We start from the raw sequence: 18,941 nt of genomic DNA on the forward strand, positions 1-18,941 counted from the left end.
CAGAGGCTGCAGAGCTTCTTAGAGTTTCTGGGTTTGAATGTTGAAGAAAGAATACAGAGTTACCAGAAAGAGAAGTGGGCTGGCAGCTCAACCAGGGCCTCATGAGACCTTGCCCAGCTCAAGATCAGATTTGTGGTTTTAGAAATATAAGTTTCTCTTTTCTGATAAGACTGAACTCAAGGAATTGACTCACATTCACCAAACTCATGTGAGCTTAATGTGTAACTAGAAAATCTCAGATATGTATTTATAATGAGAGCATAAAATTTTGTGTAGTGAAGCAGGGGTGAGTGTATGTGTTTGTGTATGTGTGTAAATATTGAACTGGCTGGTTTGTGCCTTCTCTCTTTGTAGGCAAATTTATAAGTTATAATTTTAAAAAGTTAAGTACAACCCCATCAAAAGACCACATCATCCTCTGGGCAGTGCTGAAAATGTATCAGCAAATTCTTATTGTTTGGCCTTTATTTGTCTAGACTCTTTGAAAACCATTTCCTCTCATTCTATTTTTACCCAACTTTATGTATAATTAATTAGGTTCTAAGTTGTTTCTTAGAGATTAAAACTCCTCCAGTTAGGGTTTTCTTAGGGTGGGGGTAGGGAGTTAGAGGCCCTGCAGGTGGGACATGAGGCAGACAGAATCAGAAGAATATGATCCCTTGGTAACTCTTTGCTCAGCTACCAACACATTGAAGCTCCCAACATTACTTTCTTCCCTTATTATTGGGAAAAACCATAAGAACGTAGAATCTCAGGGGCTGGAAGAGGCCTTAGAAATAACCTAACCAAGCATTTTGGCTTGGTATGATCATCTACTCTTTAAGTCACTTGAACTGACTTCTAAATCATCATCTTTTCCTTATTCTTTCTTCTGAGTATATGGTCTTCTACCACAACTAACTACTCTTCCCTATTTATGCTTCATAACATTACCTTTATTATGATCATATAACTTATCCAAACTGGGACAGTATTGCAAGTAAAAGGCAGCATTATTAATAAGGAAGCCAAGATACCTAATGGCCATCGCCATTTCTATTGCCTGTTCCTCACCTTCAAATCTTGATTCTTCAGTAGCCCTTGTTCAGTTGCTTTTTCAATCTCTTCTTTCCATCTGCTTAGAAATCAAATCCCTTGTCCGCTTTCATTGTGAATCATTGTTGCAATAATCTTTAAGGGCTTGGGTTGTGGTTTTGCTCCTTAGGAAGATTTACCTCCTGCCTTGGGAAAGAGGTGATGAGGGCAGGGAATGAAGGGCATGAACTCTTTCCCCTGATGCTTCCTAAAGGCAGATATTTCTCTGGTAGGAAAGCTGTGAAAGAGGTTCAAGATCAGAATGTTGAGAGAGAAATCATTTTGCTATAAGCAATGTTTGCTGCTCTTTCACCAGCCACTCACTCTTGCTTCTTGGCTTCTACCTCTGCTAAAAATCCCTCTGACTTTCTTCATCCCCTCTCTTCTCCTTTGCTTGGGAACTTGTCCCTCACAGTCAACCCTCCTCTTTTTTTTTTAAATTAATTGTGTGTGTGTGCTGTGTTCAGTCGTGTCTGACTCTTTGCAAGCCTACCAAGCTTCTCTGTCAATGGAATTTTCCAGGCAAGAATACTGGAGCAGGTTGCCACTTCCTACACCAGGGGAACTTCCTGACCCAGGGATCGAACTCACATCTCTGTGTCTCCTGCATTGGCAGGTGGATTCTTTACCACTGTGCCATCTGGAAAGCCCTTAAATGTAATTAATGAATTAATTAATTTGGCTGCGTCAGATCTTGTGTCATGTGGCATCTTTTGTTGCTTCCCATGGACTCTCTAGATGTGGCATGGAGGCTCAGTAGTTGCCTTTATGGGCTTTATTTTTCCACTGCAAGGGGCTATTTGTTCCCCAACCAGGAATATTACCCATGTCCCCTGCTTTGGAAGGTGGATTCTTAACCACTGGACAATCAAGGGACAATCACTGCCCCTCCTTCTTGAGATGCTAGTCTTTGCCTCCGGAGTCAGTCCACTTTCTTGAGAAGTACCTGCGTCATGTACCACTTGCCAGTGCTCCCCCAGCGTAGCAGAGTCCAGCCTACAGTGGCTGCCTGATAAGTATCTGTTAATTGGGATGAAAACGTGGGGGCTGTAGTGGAGCTTCAGGGTTCTGCCTCTTCAGCTCTCTTTTTTTATTCTTCTCTGGAAAGACTGAATATTTTTGGCATTGTCATCTCTCCACCTGGAAGAAGAAAACAGCTAATGTGCTTAGAGAGTCATCTGTTCACACAGTAGGAGTCAAATGTTCACTGGCCCACTAAATCCCCCAATTTAACATCTCATGAGAGATAAAGGGCAAAGATCCTGGGTTATTTGGGCACCCTGATTTCAGAGACTGATGGAATCAATAGTTATATCTAAAACTTCTCTCAGTTTGAAGTTTTGGTTCCTCTTGTCCCTTAAAGGTTAAATGCCCTACACAAAGCTGCTGACAGTATAATGAGATGTCCACTGAGGGCTGCCTGATGACCCCTTTGCACAGTTGGTTAAAGCTGGCTCAGTTTCAGAGGTGTGGTTAGAGACATATTTACTGAGGATTTGTGAAATCTGTCTCCAGGGTCAACTCTGGGGATTTGTCTATTAACAAGGCTGGACCCATTTCCTGACCCCTTTTCATCTTCTTGCCAAAAAATCTCCAAAGGTTCAAGAAGAATTGAGTTCATTTCCCTTGAATTCCTTCCTGTTCATTATTTTAATGTCAACCTCATCTTGATTTCTCACTCACAGGCTGACTAGCAATGAGGAAGAAAATATTGATCATTTCCCAAGAAGCTGCTTTAAGAATCTCTCCAGGGCATTGAACATGCAGCTTTTGGCCAGGGTTAATAGTTCAGAAAATCCGGCAGGCATCTAGATATTTAGTTGCATAGAATCTTCCATCCTGTGACCTAAAGTAGATGACTCAACTTTTTTGCCCACTGGCAGATTCAGATTCAGCCCCTACTGGTGCCAAGCTCAGTCTACTGCTGACATCTTTTTATCTTAACTATCTGCTTCTTTCCTGGGTTCAATGCACCTTTGCTTCCATCAGTCAGGTCCTGCTTTTATTCTCTGAAGACCCTCCCAGCCACTAAAGTCCTCTGTCCCCACAAAGAGGTATCAGGGCCTGGAGTTCAGGTCCCTGGGGCAGCCCTCAGACAGTGATTGACAGGTGTGGTGTATGAAAAACCATCTCTTTTGCTTGGATTGAAACAAACTCAGGCATAATTCATGCTCCTGAGTTTCTCTGTGGGATCAGACTGAAGTACCTCTCCCTAGACCTTAGCCTGAAATTGTTCCCTGTCTTAGTTTCTTTCTTTTCCCATCCTGCTTTCCTGTTGCCTTACCTGCTACTCCTGGGAGCATTTCACACTGAATCACTCGCCCACAAACACTCATCTCAGTCTCTGCTTCTGGCAAACCTGACCCAGGACAATATAATTGCATTGAATTCTCACAGCCATTCTGTGAGAATTAAATTTTTAAACATTTACTTTCATGATTCTCACTTATAGATGAAGAAACCGAGATCCCTAGAGTTTAAGTCCAGGTCCATACAACTAATAAATAAGGTGCAAAGCTGGGATTAAATCCAGAGCTTCTGACTTCAAATCTTGGATGTGGTTTTTATTGAGAAGAATTTTGGTTTGGGAGAAGACAGGTTTGCAGGAAAAAACAACTTTTTTTCTGCCTAAAATGCAGTAGCATTCAGCTGAATGAAATTAAGTTTGAATTTTGTATTTTCTATCCAGATAAGTTTAATTTTGCAAGCTTTGTGTGGCCAAGAGCTGTGTTGGTACAGCTTGCTCTCACTGGCTGTCAACAATATGTAAAAAGTCTATCTGTACACAGCTTACTGCTCCTTCCACATACAACAAGACCTTGGCATGCCTGCTTAGAGCCAGCCAGCAGCCCCTAGTAGTGTTAAAAGTGATGGCAGCTTATTGCTTCCCATTGCAGAGTCCCTCACTAAAATCTGTGCTTGGTGGAGCAGCTGGTCCCAGATCACAGGCTCCAGGTCACGGTGGGGAGCATATAGTATAGAGACAATAAATGGACACAACTTGTTAATTACACTGTCAGAAGGTTGGGGGGGGTCTCTTCCAGGTATTTCTAGAGAAATCAAGGCTGTTTATTACACACAGAGACATTCATTCACTCACACGTAAGCTCTCACATTCCTTCTCTGTGGAAGGGTTATTAACAAGCAAAGCTTTACAGTTTTTTCCTACTTGGTCACTATAAAGAGGGAGATACTTGAGTCTGAGTTATTTTTGAATAAACCCACTTTGGGTGAGAGAAGTCATTCCAAGAAGTAAAGCCCATCTCTTGTCCTTAAGAGAATCTCTGTGATTTAATTATTATCAGGGAGAAGAATAGTGATGATGATTGAAATGCTCATTCATGGACTGCTGTTTTATACATGATAAAGTATTTTCACCAGTATTAACTCACTCATCCCTTAATCCTTTCTTTGGAGTGGAAACTCAGCAGTTTTGCACCATACTGACTTATTATCAATAAACAGGGAAGCTGGCTCTGCTACTAATCTAACCAAAGGTTCCAGCGCTGTCACCTGTGAATGACCCAAACCTCAAATTACATGAAAAAAGTCTATCTGTATCTATCTTTAGACATATGAGGTTGGAGTCAATAAAGCCTAAAGCAGCTTCTATGGGTATCAATTCTCTTAAGGTCTATTTGAATAATCTTACAGTAGAATATTTCTAGCTTCAGAAACATATACTCATACCCAGAACCTCAAAAAATCAGGATAAAAGGTTTTTGCTTCATAGATACTCGATACTGTAAGATAATTAATTTAAACGTTTGTTGTGGCCTAACTAAATTGTGGGCTTCCCAGGTAGCTCAGTGGTAAAGAACTTGCCTGACAATGCAGGAGACACAGGAGACATGGGTTTGATCCCTGGGTAGGGAAGATCCTCTGGAGGAGGAAATGCAACCCACTTCAGTACTCTTGCCTGGAGAATCCCATGGACAGAGGAACCTAGTGGGCTACAGTCCATGGGGTTGCAAAGAGTTGGACAATACTAAGTGAGTGAGGGCAATTAAGTTGTAAGAATAATAATGATCGTGGTCAAGATTTATTGAGTTCCTATTATGTGCTGGCAAGTTTGCTAAGTACTATGGAGTCCAAGAGGTGTAGGCCCTCAAGCAGTTTATACTCAATTTGGGAAGACCCTCTTAGGCTGAGTGGAAGATGCCTGGTGTGGAGGAAAAACTTAGTAGATGGACTGGTACAGTCAGAGAGCACTTAGGAGATAGGATGATTTAAAAATCTTAAGTGAAATATAATATTTAGATAAGTGGAGGGGCTTGGGAAGAATGTTGCAGGCAGGGATAATACAATAAACTGGTATTTAGACCTGGGGATGTAGGAATTATATTTAGAAGACAATGAACAGAAGAATATGATGGAGTGAAATGTTATTGAAAGAGAGAGCAGCAGAAACATAAGCCTAAGAATCCAGGTAAAGCTTAAGGCCAAACCAAGAAGTTAGATCACTGTTGACAAGCTCCATATATTTTATAGTGATTAAATATGGTATTGGGTTGGCCAAAACGTTTGTTCGAGGTTTTCCATAAGCTGTTATGAAAAATCCCAAGTGAATTTTTTGACCAACCCCATAAATACAGCAGTAATGATGATTGGTGCCAATATTAAATGTCTAATATTTACCTGGTCCTGTAGAGGATATTTGATGTGATTTCTCATTTAATCATTTTTTAAATCATGAAGTATAATGGTCCACTATAATTCTTGCAATAATTCAATAAAGTACTTATTATAATGTCCATTTTAAAGATGAGAAAATTGAGGTGTAATAGGACCCAGGAACTTATGCAAAATCACACAGTTAATGAACAACGGGACCAGGATTTGGCCCCATGTCCCCTGACAAAGCCTTTATTTTTTTGTACTGTGCTACCCTGCAGTTTTCTGAGTCTTTTTAGAGACGAGAACAATGGAAGTTGTTTGGGGAGGTGAAGAGGTCAGAGCAGGAGGTGTCTGAGGCAGGGTGACCATTATTTGCCAAAGCCTCTGACTGCAGATCCCAGCAAACGTGACAAACTCTTAGACAGATGGGAGTGCCAGACCACCAGGCCTGCCTCCTAAGAAACCTGTATGCAGCTCAGGAGCAACAGTTAGAACTGGACACGGAGCCACAGACTGGTTCCAAATCGGGAAAGGAGTACGTCAAGGCTGAATATTATCACCCTGCTTATTTAACTTATATGCAGAGTACATCATGAGAAACGCTGGGCTGGAAGAAGCACAAGCTGGAATCAAGATTGCCGGGAGAAATATCAATAACCTAAGAAATGCAGATGACACCACCCTTATGGCGGAAAGCAAAGAAGAACTAAAGAGCCTCTTGATGAAAGTGAAAGAGGAGAGTGAAAAAGTTGGCTTAAAGCTCAACATTCAGAAAACTAAGATCATGGTATCTGGTGCCATCACTTCATGGCAAATAGATGAGGAAGTGGAAACAGTGACAGACTTTATTTTTTTGGGCTCCAAAATCACTGCAGGTGGTGACTACAGCCATGAAATTAAAAGATGCTTGCTCCTTGGAAGCAAAGTTATGACCAACCTAGACAGCATAAAGAGATTACTTTGCCAACCAAGGTCCATCTAGTGAAAGCTATGGTTTTTCCAGTAGTCATGCGTGGATGTGAGAGTTGGACTGTAAAGAAAGCTGAGCACTGAAGAAATGATACTTTTGAACTGTGGTGCTGGAGAAGACTCTTGAGAGTCCCTTGGACTGCCAGGAGATCCAACCAGTCCATCTTAAATCAATCCTGAATATTCACTGGAAGGACTGATGTTGAAGCTGAAACTCCAATACTTTGGCCACCTGATGTGAAGAACTGACTCATCTGAAAAGACCCTGATGCTGGGAAAGATTGAAAGTGGGAGGAGAAGGGGATGACAGAGGATGAGATGGTTGGATGGCATCACTGACTTAATGGACATGAGTTTGAGTAAGCTCCAAGAGTTGGTGATGGACAGAGAAGCCTGGCATGCTGTAGTCCATGGGGTCACAGGGTCAGACACAACTGAGTGACCGAACTGAATTGAACTGAACCATTATAACTGGCCAAAGAGTGAAGTGGTGACTCAGCGTGAGGAGAAAAATGAGAATGGGATTTATCATGAAAGTTGAGGTGAATGTGGAAGAGGAAAGATGAATTCCAGAGACATATGAAGGACCGAGAATGTTTAGGACTTAGTGTTTGAGTAAGAGAGAGAGAACTCAGAGATGTGTCCAGAGATTCAAGCCTGGAATTAGAATGTGTGTGAGATAGAGTGATGATAATCAAGACTCCATGGCTTCTTAAATATACTAGAAGATGTACATCTGAAAAACAAGGTCCTTTAACACAGTTACACTGGGGGGCTGTGGTCTGGTTCTGACAGTTCTGTCATTGCTGAAAACTATTAGGAACTCTTTCTTCAGGACTGCCTTTAGCCACAAAGGAAGATCTCCTAACTTTAGTCAATGTGTCATTTCTCTGCCTGAGCACCCACATGATTTTCCAAACTTGGTTCCAAATCACTTAGTTGATTAAAAAAAATTAACTGTAATGGATTATATTAGGGTTTTCCAGAGAAACAGAATCAATGGAAATCTTATATGCTGGGGATATATCCCAAGAAAGTCAATTGTGTAATTCAGCCTGAGTCTGAATGCCTGAGAACCGGAAGAGTTAATGGTGAAAATCACAGTTCAGTGACAGCAGCAGATGGATATCAGGCAGAACCGTATAGATTCTCTATTCCTCTGCCCTTTGTTGTATTTAGTCCCCAGGTTGGATTGGATGATGCCTGTCTACACTGGGAGGGCAATCTGCTTCACTGAATCTATCAGTTCAAATGCTGGAAACATCTTCATAAACACACCAAAAAATTTAGCCATATATCTGGATACTTCATGAACCAGTCAAGTTGACATAAAATCAGCCATCACAGGGATGAAGTTCTGCCAACTTTCAGGGATATTCTCAGGCTCTTCATATTCCTAGGGAGACAGCTCACACAACCCAGACACCAGTCAATCCTGGGTTTCAACCAGGCCTCAGCCAGTTCCCTGGCCAAGTAATTTAGGCCCACTGTACCTCTGGTCCTTAAGCTAGAAACAGGATATTGCAATTCCTTCCCCAGAGTGCTGTAGTTTTAATTAGGATGCTTTCAGCAGCAAACAACAGAAAGTTCAACCCACGTGGACTTAAACAATGTGGAGATGTATTTGCTCATACAGGCCAAAGTCCAGAGGTAGAGAGAGCTCCAGGCAGAATGCAGCTGGGGCCCTGGTAGTGTTTCCTCCTGTTCTGTTGTCACTGTCCTCTTCTGATTTTCAGTTTTGTGGTCAGGCAGGCTCCCTTTGCATTTGCAAGAGGGTCAGCAGCAGTGACCGGAGTGACATGCTTTCTACCTCATGTCTGATGAAGGAGAGAGCAAAACCTCTGCCCCAAGAGTTGAATGCATGCACTTCCCTCCCATCTGTTTGGACCCTCTTAGAATACATGCCCACCCATGAACAAAAAGCCAGGGTGAAATGCCATGGATGGATTGGCCTAGCATGTGGTGGACTGGGTGTCAGGAAGGATTTAATCGTATAACCTCTGGGCATTTTCCAGCCCATAGCTAGCCCTCAGTAAAAGTTACTTTTCCTAATAATGAAGAGAGTATTATTGGGGTCAATTGCACATATATACCAGACTGTATGTCGAATGTCCTCTCTCTTTAACCTTTATCTTCAGTCCTTCCTTTGGTCCAGGGCCACAATCTCTCTTCCCGTCAGAATGGATGACAAGGCAGTGCACGTGTTGGGATGGTAGCCCTGGGCTTGTTTGGTACATGAGAATCAGCTCCACTGTTATGTGGAGGCAGAAATTAGGACATTTGACCAGGAAAGGAATGCTGAGTGTGGGCTGGAAAAGAGTAGGAACTGGGAATTGGGAGCAGAGACTTCAAAGTGCTATCGATTTTACTTTTGCTCTTTTCTGTCCCTGGTACTGTCTCTACCTTCGCCAAGACTCATTGCAACAAGAAGTGTGGGGAGAGGCGTAACAGCAATTAGAGGGACATTTGAAACAACTCATCCATTCAGGCATCCTTAGAACCCCATTCCATCTTTATGTATTTGGCAACTATCGAGGAAAGACCAGAAGTGAGGCTTTCACACCTATTTAGCACCTGGTTAAGCATCACTTGGCACCTGCCAAATGGGTCTCTAGTATTTAGGGGGAATTTCCACTGATTACTGTACTAATTAAGCAGAAGTCATTGCTACTCACAATCATTAGGCTAAATCGGTTTCTGGGGGAAAGTCTTGATAAGCAGCTGCCCAAATGAAATGGATTCGAAGGCTCCCCTTGTACACAGGCTTGTGCGCTGGCAGTTGCTCACACGTTGTCAGCCAGCACCAACCAGCTGGATTCTTTTGAGCAGGTTCTTGATGACGGCTGAATGCAGGGATGGTTGGCAGTCTCAAAACTAGGTGACATAGGTCGTAGTCTTAAAAGGTGAGAGGCTCATATTTAATTGAGGTTAATAATACAAAGTACCAAGCTTGAGAGGCGAGTCCTGCATTGAGCAGACATTTCACACGTACTTTGCCTGTAACACTCTTTCCTTTTATTTCTTTTGCAAAAATGCTTTTGGGGTAGGCAATTCACTGACCCAGTGACTTCCTGCATTGCCCTGCAAGTCGCTTAGAGCATTTTAGAGACTCATTTGGTGACTAGGATATGTGTAGTAGGTTGTCTGAACTATGATTCTTAGGATTTATGTGAACTTAGTGTTTGCTGGGCAATCGTTTTTTGAGAAGAGGTGTGTGTGTGTGTGTGTGTGTGTGTGTGTGTGTGTGTGTGTTGGGATGGTATATAGCAATAGCCTTGAGAACCAACATGTTGGGAATGTTTGTAAGTGTCTGAGGACTTTTTCTGTGAGCAAGAGAGTCTAATAAGAGACCAAGAACTCCTCAAATAATATTAGAAACTAACACTTTTGAATCAAGACACAAACTGCATCTGGAGACTTCTCTTTCTTTCTTTCTTTCTTTTTTTTAAATAACAAAGCTACAAAGTTTTTAATAGAATGTTGTTTTGGAAGTCAAGGAATGTTGAATTGAGTGGGCATTGTGAAAAATCTAATATGGAAAAGAACCTGACTTGTATGTATATGGGGACAAATTTTAGTACTTTGAGATAGGCTTGGAGACATTGTATTGGCTGCTTCTGAGATGCTAATGTGCATATGAGGTCAGTGAATTTTCCTAACATTGTGCATGACTATATATCTGTTTTCATCAGATTTTCCTGGAACTCTAAGGGAAGTTGCTTCCCAGGTGGTGCTAGTGGTAAAGAACCCCCCTGCCAATGCAAGAGACAAAAGAGATGTGGGTTCGCTCCTTGGGTTGGGAAGAGCCCCTGGAGAAGGACATGGCAACCCACTCCAGTATTCTTGCCTAGAGAATGCCATAGGGTTGCAAAGAGTCAGACACGACTGAAGCGACTTAGCACGCAGGCACTGAGGGAAGTTGATTGTTTGTGTGGAGGAGTGAGATGGCTCCATATCATTAAACGTTGTAGTGATGTTTTGGAGCAATTGCAACTCACTTTCTGGAGGGTCAGAGAAGGGAATTCAATTCGACACCAATGGAAAATTTCAAACATGGGTGCAATCCCATAAAGCAAATATCCCTGCAGTGAAAATCTCTACATCTCAGTGATTCCCAATGGCCTGTTTATATTGGCAGCATTCAATGAGAGGAAACTTTGTCGTAAATAAAAATGTGGACAGTCTTTTGGAGTTTATTCTACTGGGAAACTATGGCCCCAAATCTTGAGGGAGTGGAGCAGTGAAGGAACACTAATTGAGGGAGGAGCTTCTGCATGAAACGCTGAAAGATTATTTGAGAGTTTAGTGGGGAGGGGAAACCAGGTGGAGAGATAAACATGAGGACATGGGCCCTTTTGAAAACATGTACAAATCTTGGAGTTCAATGGAATGGAGGAGTGATCCTCAATCCATTTTGTTTTTGAAGGGAAGGGTGAGCCAGAAAAACTGGATAATTTGAAATTCACAGGTAGCAGACGTCAGGGTGACTTTAAATACTGTCGTGCTAGGAGCTTTGATCCATTTAGCGTAGTGCTTGGTACCTGCTAGATTATATTAAATAACATTGTGCATATAAAATAAGAATGTACACAAAGGTCCAGGGATGGGCCCCCTTGATGGGAACCTTGCCATGGAGCATGTAGACTGTCTATACTTGGCCTGAGTTGGGGGATGGTGAGAGCATTAGGGGTTACATGTGCTCAGCCACTTTTCTGTTTATGCTTTCTCCCTATAAACCCTATTTTCTATCTGACCCACATGATTGCTTTGCTCCTTGGGAATTAGGTCCTTTTCAAAATGAGGTTCAGGCTTTCCAGGCTCCTGCTTTGGCAGAAGAACAATCTTCCTTCATGAGGAATAACAAAAAGAAATCTTTTCCCTGAAGCAGATAGACTGTGGCCTGTCAGCAGGAGAAAGGTTTGGGAAGGAGGGTAATAAGAAAAGTGGACAAATCTTTCTTGATGCTGGAAAGAAGCTGACTTCTAGCATTTCCCTTGGAAAGGGATGCTGCTAATTAATGCTTTTCTCCCCATTTCCAGAAGCTTCCTAGAGCTGCTGGGCTATTTGGGACTGGTTGGTTTTCTGCATGTTGTCAGGGAAAACATAGATGGTGTTATTGAGGAAAGGAAGGTTCTCTCTGGCTCCTGAGGATGGAATGAGAGACATCCATGATGGGGAAGTGTGAACCAGTGGAGGAGTGCTTCCTTGGTCAGCATGAGAAGACTTGCCCAAGCTGTGGGCATAGAGGCTGGAGTGGGCGCAGCTCATAACTGGATGTGTTGTCCATCCTTCAGCAGCTTCCAGTTTCATTGTCTATTTCTTCCAGAAAGTGCTCCCGAGAGCTGGCATGAGGGCCCTGGTCAGAGGCCTTCGCTGTGCCCTGCTGGGTTTGGTTAGGGAACACTACCTTTCTACTGTTCCTGAAGGCTGGCTAAAGTAACTACAGGAAGGATTGATTTCTTTCACTGCTGGAAGGCAGCCTTCCTGCAGATGGAAGGTGGCAGCTCTTGATCCAAGGTATTGATTTGCCACAGTCGATCTGCTCAAGTTGTAGAAAAACTGTGCACCATTGGCTAGCTAAGGAAGCAGAGAGAAGGCTCAGCTAAGCCTCAGGTCGGGATGGGGTCAGACGGGGGTGGCGCCTGTAGGTCCTCAGTAGCTCCAGTAAAAGGGTCTTTCTTTCTGAGTCCACACAGCTCAGTGGTTCCCACCTCAGTGAGGGAGTCCGACAGCCCTGACTTCCAATCCCCCTTCCCTCAGGCACTAGCTGTGTGGACTTGGGTGGGTCCCTAACGTCTCCTCATTCATTTTTATATTCACCAAAATTGTGCTGGAGTTCTTACTGCATGTGCCAGATGCCACACTGGGCCCCGGGGTGAGGGGTGAGCGTGAGAACTCGCCTCCAGCTATAAAATCCAGCCAACACTAGTCCCACTGTCTGGGGTTGCTGCCCGGGGAACACGAGTCTCAGTTCCTGGGAAATCTCTGCATCTTCCCATACCTGTGAGGCAGGTTTGGCTCCGTTTCAGTTCTGGATGTGTGAGACCTGCCAAAGGTGCAGATGGGAGGCAGGCGGCCTGGCTTTCCTCGCTAGCAGTTTAATTGGGAGAGAAACTTGGACCCAAGGTGGCCTCTCATGTTCTGTGAAAAGCACTATTTTGTCTTTCCTCAAAAGGAGTCTGGGAGCAGCCAGAAACTCTGCTAGGAGAACAGAGGGGCAGCTGTTGCCTGAGAGAAGCCCTGGCGTAAATCACACGGATGCCAGGAAAGGAGGGCAGGTTTAACCAGAGCATTAGGAAACTCCTGGCTTTTAGCCATTGATGACCTGCCAGGAAACTGGGTTGTGTTTCCTTTGCCTTTGCCTCCAAATCAGACACTTTTGAGCTGAAAACCCCAGGCCCTGCTCCTACCCGCTTCAAACAGAAATAAAGGCCAGTCACGAACCTCCGAAGGTGGCTCTTTAAATCTCTCTCTGTGCCTGCCTTCCCGGGGCGGCCACTGGCTGAGCTTGTCAACACTCTGGCCACAGCTTCTCCCGTACTGTCCGATGCCATGACCATTTTCTGCTAGTTGCTGGGCATATTCCCAAATCATAGTTCCTTCTAGTTAGACATGGCAGTTTAACCCAAGCAATCAGCTCTTCCTCCTGAAACTTCACTGAAGTGATTGCCAAAGCGGGGGTAAATGTGATGAAGCCACTGGATAGAGGAAATGAGGGAAACTAGGAAAGATGTCCATGCAGTCTTGGAGGATGGAAAGCAGTTGAAAGAGTTGCAATGGGCTCACCAGAAAGGGGGAAGCTACGGCCTCAGTGCCCACGGAGAAGGGCACGGGGAGAAGCACGCTGATAGCCCCAGGAGGGCAGCAGGGAGCCTGGGGGCAAGGGCTGAGCCAGGCTGTGGGTCAAAAATCTCTCTGGGTTCAGTTAGAGCCCCAGGTCCCTCCATACACCTGCAGAGAGGGGGTATAACACTTCTCCCCTCTAACACTCCCAATTTCTCTCTTTAGAAATTGGATCTGGACAGGCTCAGGCCATGAGGAGATCATGTACTGGAGATGGTGGCGATAACACCTGTAAACTATGGGGATCAATTACACGTCTTCTCTCTAGCTACCTTCCCCTGCCCTGCCCTCCGGATGCTGGCATCCAGGACTGAAACCCCTGCAGGGGACGTGGCTTCTTTTCTGGGGAAACGGAACAGGAAAAGGTTACAGATCCTGATGTTTGAGGACCCACCCCCTTAAACCTTAGAAGTCGGTAAGCCTGTCCTAGGCATTTAGAACTTCTCATTATTTTTATTTATTTAAAATTATTTATTTAAACAAATAGCTAGGAAGTTAACTTGTCTTAAATTGAACGGTAAACTCCATCTCCCCTGTGGTGGGCAGTAGCTGACATCTTTGTTCCAGACTTTAGCCTTAGCTGTGCTTGAAGTCTGCTTGGTACACCGTGGCTCAAGGGGCAGTCAGAGACCGGAGTTTCTACACAGAATTTAGGGTTTTCCCTCTCTGACTCTCTCCTCTTTGGATCGTCCTTCACTTTGTTGTTGCCCAGGACTTTGATTATTCAAGCCAGCAAGTCTAGGGGTTTCTCTAAGTATTTTGACCCTCCATGAGGTATAGACTGGAACTTGCTTTCAGGTTAGAAGTTATAACAGAATGAGAAATGGCCCAGTGCTTCCCAATGTCAACTCTTCTCTACTATCTGGCTACTTCTGGCCACCGTGTAGTGTCTTCAGGTAACTGTTGCATTTTGTTCAAGATTTATGAGTGGTTTTCTGGGGGAGGATTGTTCTGACAAGAGCTGACAGAAAGTACTTTTTGGTAGTTATTAATATTTGCTCATTTTTATTCTGATATCACTTTTCTCTGCCTTACTTTTAAATATGAATTAACAGCTAAGAATCAAGAGAGGTTGAGGAAAGCATCTGGCATAAAAGATGGAGAAACAAAATGAAACCACGGAAATGGAGGAAAGGTTGGAAAGGTGTTGCTCAGAGGAAACAGAGATACCATCCAGAGCAGATCAGAACATAAAAATAAATCCTTCACAATAATATTCTTAGAAAGACAAAAATATTTAACCTGCAAAACAAAAGCAGGCTACTGTTTTAAAAAGGAACCCAAGAGCAAGAAAGATGTAAGAAATTTAAAAATAGAGTTGTAGAAATATTCAATAGTGGGAGAAATCTCCCCTAAAACAGAAAGACACACAATCAGAAAGAAAAGAATATTAGAGAATCTAAGAAGACCATCATTTGACTAATAAAAGATTTAGGAAGGGAGAATAGAGAAGATGGAGGGGAGGATATTATCAAATAAATAACACAAGAAAACGTCCCTGAAGTGAGGGTTATGAGTATCTAGAGTCCAGATCATGTTTGGCAAAAAACAGCACACAAGTCACATTCACATTGTTACCTGTTTTGTTTTGTTTGTTTGTTTTTGAAGTGTTAATATTTATTAGGTTAAGTTCAGCATAAAAGAACTACCATTGTTGTTTTCAGTTAGGCAGGGTAGCATTTCAGTCAATATGTAATGTTACCTGTTTTGTAAATAGAATTTTACTGAAACACACCCACACTCATATATTTACATATTTGTCCATGGCTGCTTTGCTAAAATGATGGAGTCGAGAAACTGTGACAGAACCTGAATGGCCAACAAAGCCTAAAATATTTGCTATCTCATTTGCTATCTTATCTTACAGACAAAGTTGGCCAATTCCTGCTCTGGATGAAAAGATTCTTGCATTGGCCAACACTATGAACATAAAAAGACCCAGATCAAGGACACTACTGTGAATTTTCTGAACATCAGAGATAAAGAGAAAATCCTAAAAGACTCCAGAGAGAGAAGGTCACAGACAAAGGATCAGAACTCAGAGTGGGATTGAACTTCTCAAAAGTTACAGTGAAGGTTACAAGAAAACAGAGTGATAACTTCAAGATATTGCAGGAGAAACAAATTTCAATCTGGAATTCAATCCAGTATAAGGATAGGATAAGATGTTTTCAGACAGCCATGACTCAAAAATTGTGTTTTTTGTCTTCTATGGAGCTTATACTTCAGCTTAGTAAGGGAGTAAACCAAGGAAGAGGGAACTATGGAGGCCTTCCTTATGGGACATACTAGCATGACAGCTATGTTCCAGGCCTCTAACAGCAGCTGGTCTAGGCAGGAGAGAGAAGGGGTGAGATGGGGAGGGGGTCTCCAAAGTACAGGGAACCAATGGCTTGTCTACACCAGAGGAGAAAACTTCCTTCTGCCCTCTAGGTTCTGTGGCTGGCCTAAGAATGAAACTGACATAAGGCAGTCTAACAGGAGAAAAATATGCAAATTTATTTAATATTTTTATGTGTACATGGTAATCTTCAAAAGAAAAAGGAAGACCCAAAGAAACCAGTGTGCCCTAAAGCTTATATACAAAGCAAGATAAATTGTGGGGATTGTGACAAGACAAAGGGACAGTCAACTATGGGACAGTGACTGGGGTATATGGCTGAGCGGGAGGAACTGATGAAAGCTAAGTAATATTTCAGTAATTTTGTTTGCGTGGGTCCATCCTGGTGGTAAGATTGTTCTCTTCCTGCTGTAGGCAGAGCACGTTTCTCATGGGAACTTCTAGGACCTGCTTTTAGGTAGAAAGGGGGAGCTGAAAGAACACTTTCTTACATCTGGTTATTTCTCGAGTACTTTCAGCTCAAAATAATCAATACGCCAAAGCAGCAGATCCTGGGGCGGCATGTTCTGAATCTCTTCATCTGTGTGTTGGACCAGGCAGAGGAGAGGATTGAGAGTTTTCACAGACTGTTTGGCACTGGTTATACAATAAACTAAGTACATCACACACTCAAAAAATGCAATATTTCAGGAAAAAACAAATAAGAAAATTGTGTGAGGAAGAAAATGTAATTATATTACTGACTCAGCAGTTAATAATATTTACATAATCTGCCAGGTGGCCCCAGGGGTTCCCCCTCCTGTCATGTGGCCCAGAACACCCCCTTCTCCTGGTCCCTCCAGCCCTGGGGGAGGCAGGAGCTGGAGTTACTGATCTTGGTTTGCTCTTTCAGCAATTCTAACACTTTCCAACTAATATCCGGTATTACATTTCCCTTTATTAAGTTATCTGGCATAGGTTCATTGGTTCTGACTGATGCAGAAGTCAATTAATAATGTCTAAAATTGATAAATCAAGAAATAGCAATGTAAGCATCATGTTAAAAATATGGAAGTCAAAACAAAAAATCAGCAAGAGTTGAAATGTTTACCAGTGCACTTGGGCATGGGTGGGTAAGGGTAAGTGAAGTATTTTAGGGAAGATAAAGATGTGGGGCGGGGGGGGGGGGGGGCGTGCTTCTCTGATAGTTGTGTGGGATTAAAAAATCTGCCTGCAATGCAGGAAACACAGGAAACGTGGCTTTGATCCCTGGGCTGGACAGAACCCTTGGAGGAAGAGAATGGCAACCCACTCTAGTATTCTTGCCTAAAAAAATCCCATAGACAGGGGAGCCTGGTGGGCTACAGTCCAAAGGTCCCAAAGAGTCCCACGTGACTGAGCAACTGAACAGGCGGCAAAGAAGTGGGGAGGACTATTTTTAGAAACAGGTTAATAACCTCTCTGGTTCTGAAACACAGGGTTTTGGTAGTTTGAAAGATAGAGATTATACGAAAGAGGTTTACCTGCTCTGTACAAGCAGAATTATTGAGTCCCTCCATCTACTTTTCTGACCCTTCCCAGGTATTGATAGTGGTGAAGAACCTGTCTACCAATGCAGGAGATGTAAGAGATGCGGGTTCAATCCCTAGGTTAGGAAGATCACCTGGAGAAGATGATGGCAACCTGCTCTAGTATTCTTGCCTGGAGAATCCCATGGATAGAGAGCCAGGAGGGCTACAGCCCATGGGGTTGCAAAGAGTTGGACTACCCTAAGCTACTTAGCACACATCTACTCTTCCACTCCCAGTCTGTCAGTGTGAGAACCAAGAGCAGCAGTCTCTCCAGGAAAGAGGAGAGGGGGAACCAGCTCTAAGTACCTGATAGTCCACCAGGGTGTAACTGTAGAAACAGTTCAAAGTGGCCCTATCCTATTTCAAACAAGATGCCAAGTTGTTTTTCAGAGACAGAACAGACGCGCTGGCGAAGCGCTGCACAGAGGAGAAAATGTGAACCTCAAATAACAACTGGAACCAAACTTTTCCACCCCCTCCGTGTGTGCGTGCTCAGCCGCTAAGTCATGTGGGACTCTGTGACCCCATGGACTGTAGCCCGCCAGGCTTCTCTGTCCATGGGATTCCCCAGGCAAGAATACTGGAGTGGGTTGCCATTTCCTCCTCTAGGGGATCTTCTTGATCTAAGGATCGAATCTGCGTCTCCTACTGTGTCTCCCGCATTGCAGGTGGATTCTTTACCACTGAGCCACCTGGGAGATCCCCCACCCTTCTCACAGAACCAAAGGCCAGGGGCAAGACTGGAAACTGAAAGCCTAATGCTTTCAGAAGTACAGGGCCCATAGTCTAGGAACACCTTTTGCTAAAGACCGCATTACCGCATTTTACCATAGGTGGCCAAGTTCCAAAACCCTCCTATAGAAAACCACCCCACCAGTTCTTTTGCATGCCTACCCTCCTCCCAAAGCCATAAATGTTTGACAGAACCCCAAATGGAGAGAGCGATTTGAGTCCTGTCTCCTTGCCAGTAGACTTCAAGGTAAAGGTCTTACTTTTCTCAAAGCTGGTACCATAGTATTGGCTTCTGTGCCTCTGGGGCAGTGAGCCCTTGTGAGAGGGAGGGAGAGAGCTGGTCTAAAATGTGTCTCCTATGGCAGGAATGGTCCAGAGGCTGGAGAAGCAGTAATGTCCATCCATCTGGCTTCCAAGGGGCATGTTTTCCAGACTCATGCATGCTGTGATCCTCATGAGCTGTTGAGAAAAGGTGAGCTTCACACACCAGCCTTGTGTTAGATGTGTTAGGTGGATGGAAAGAGAAAGGGACTGGTGTTCATATGTCCATGCCTGGTGACCAAGGCCCAGGAGAGAGGAGCATATGTGCCCAGAGTGGAACTCAGAGGGAGCTCACGACTACCCTCTTGTAAACAGAAGCACCCATTTCCTCCTGATGCTCGGAAGCACTAAGGAGGGAGCTAGATAGACCTCCTGTTGCTTGGACTTTGATGGACTCAACAAGTATCTGTTGAGTGCCTTCTATGTGCCAGGCCCTGTCCAGAGACATAGGTCTCATAGGACAAAGTCCTTGGTCTTATTTTATTTCTCTCAAA

Source organism: Cervus elaphus, chromosome 12 (assembly GCF_910594005.1).
Source record: "Cervus elaphus chromosome 12, mCerEla1.1, whole genome shotgun sequence".
Classification (NCBI taxonomy): domain Eukaryota; kingdom Metazoa; phylum Chordata; class Mammalia; order Artiodactyla; family Cervidae; genus Cervus; species Cervus elaphus.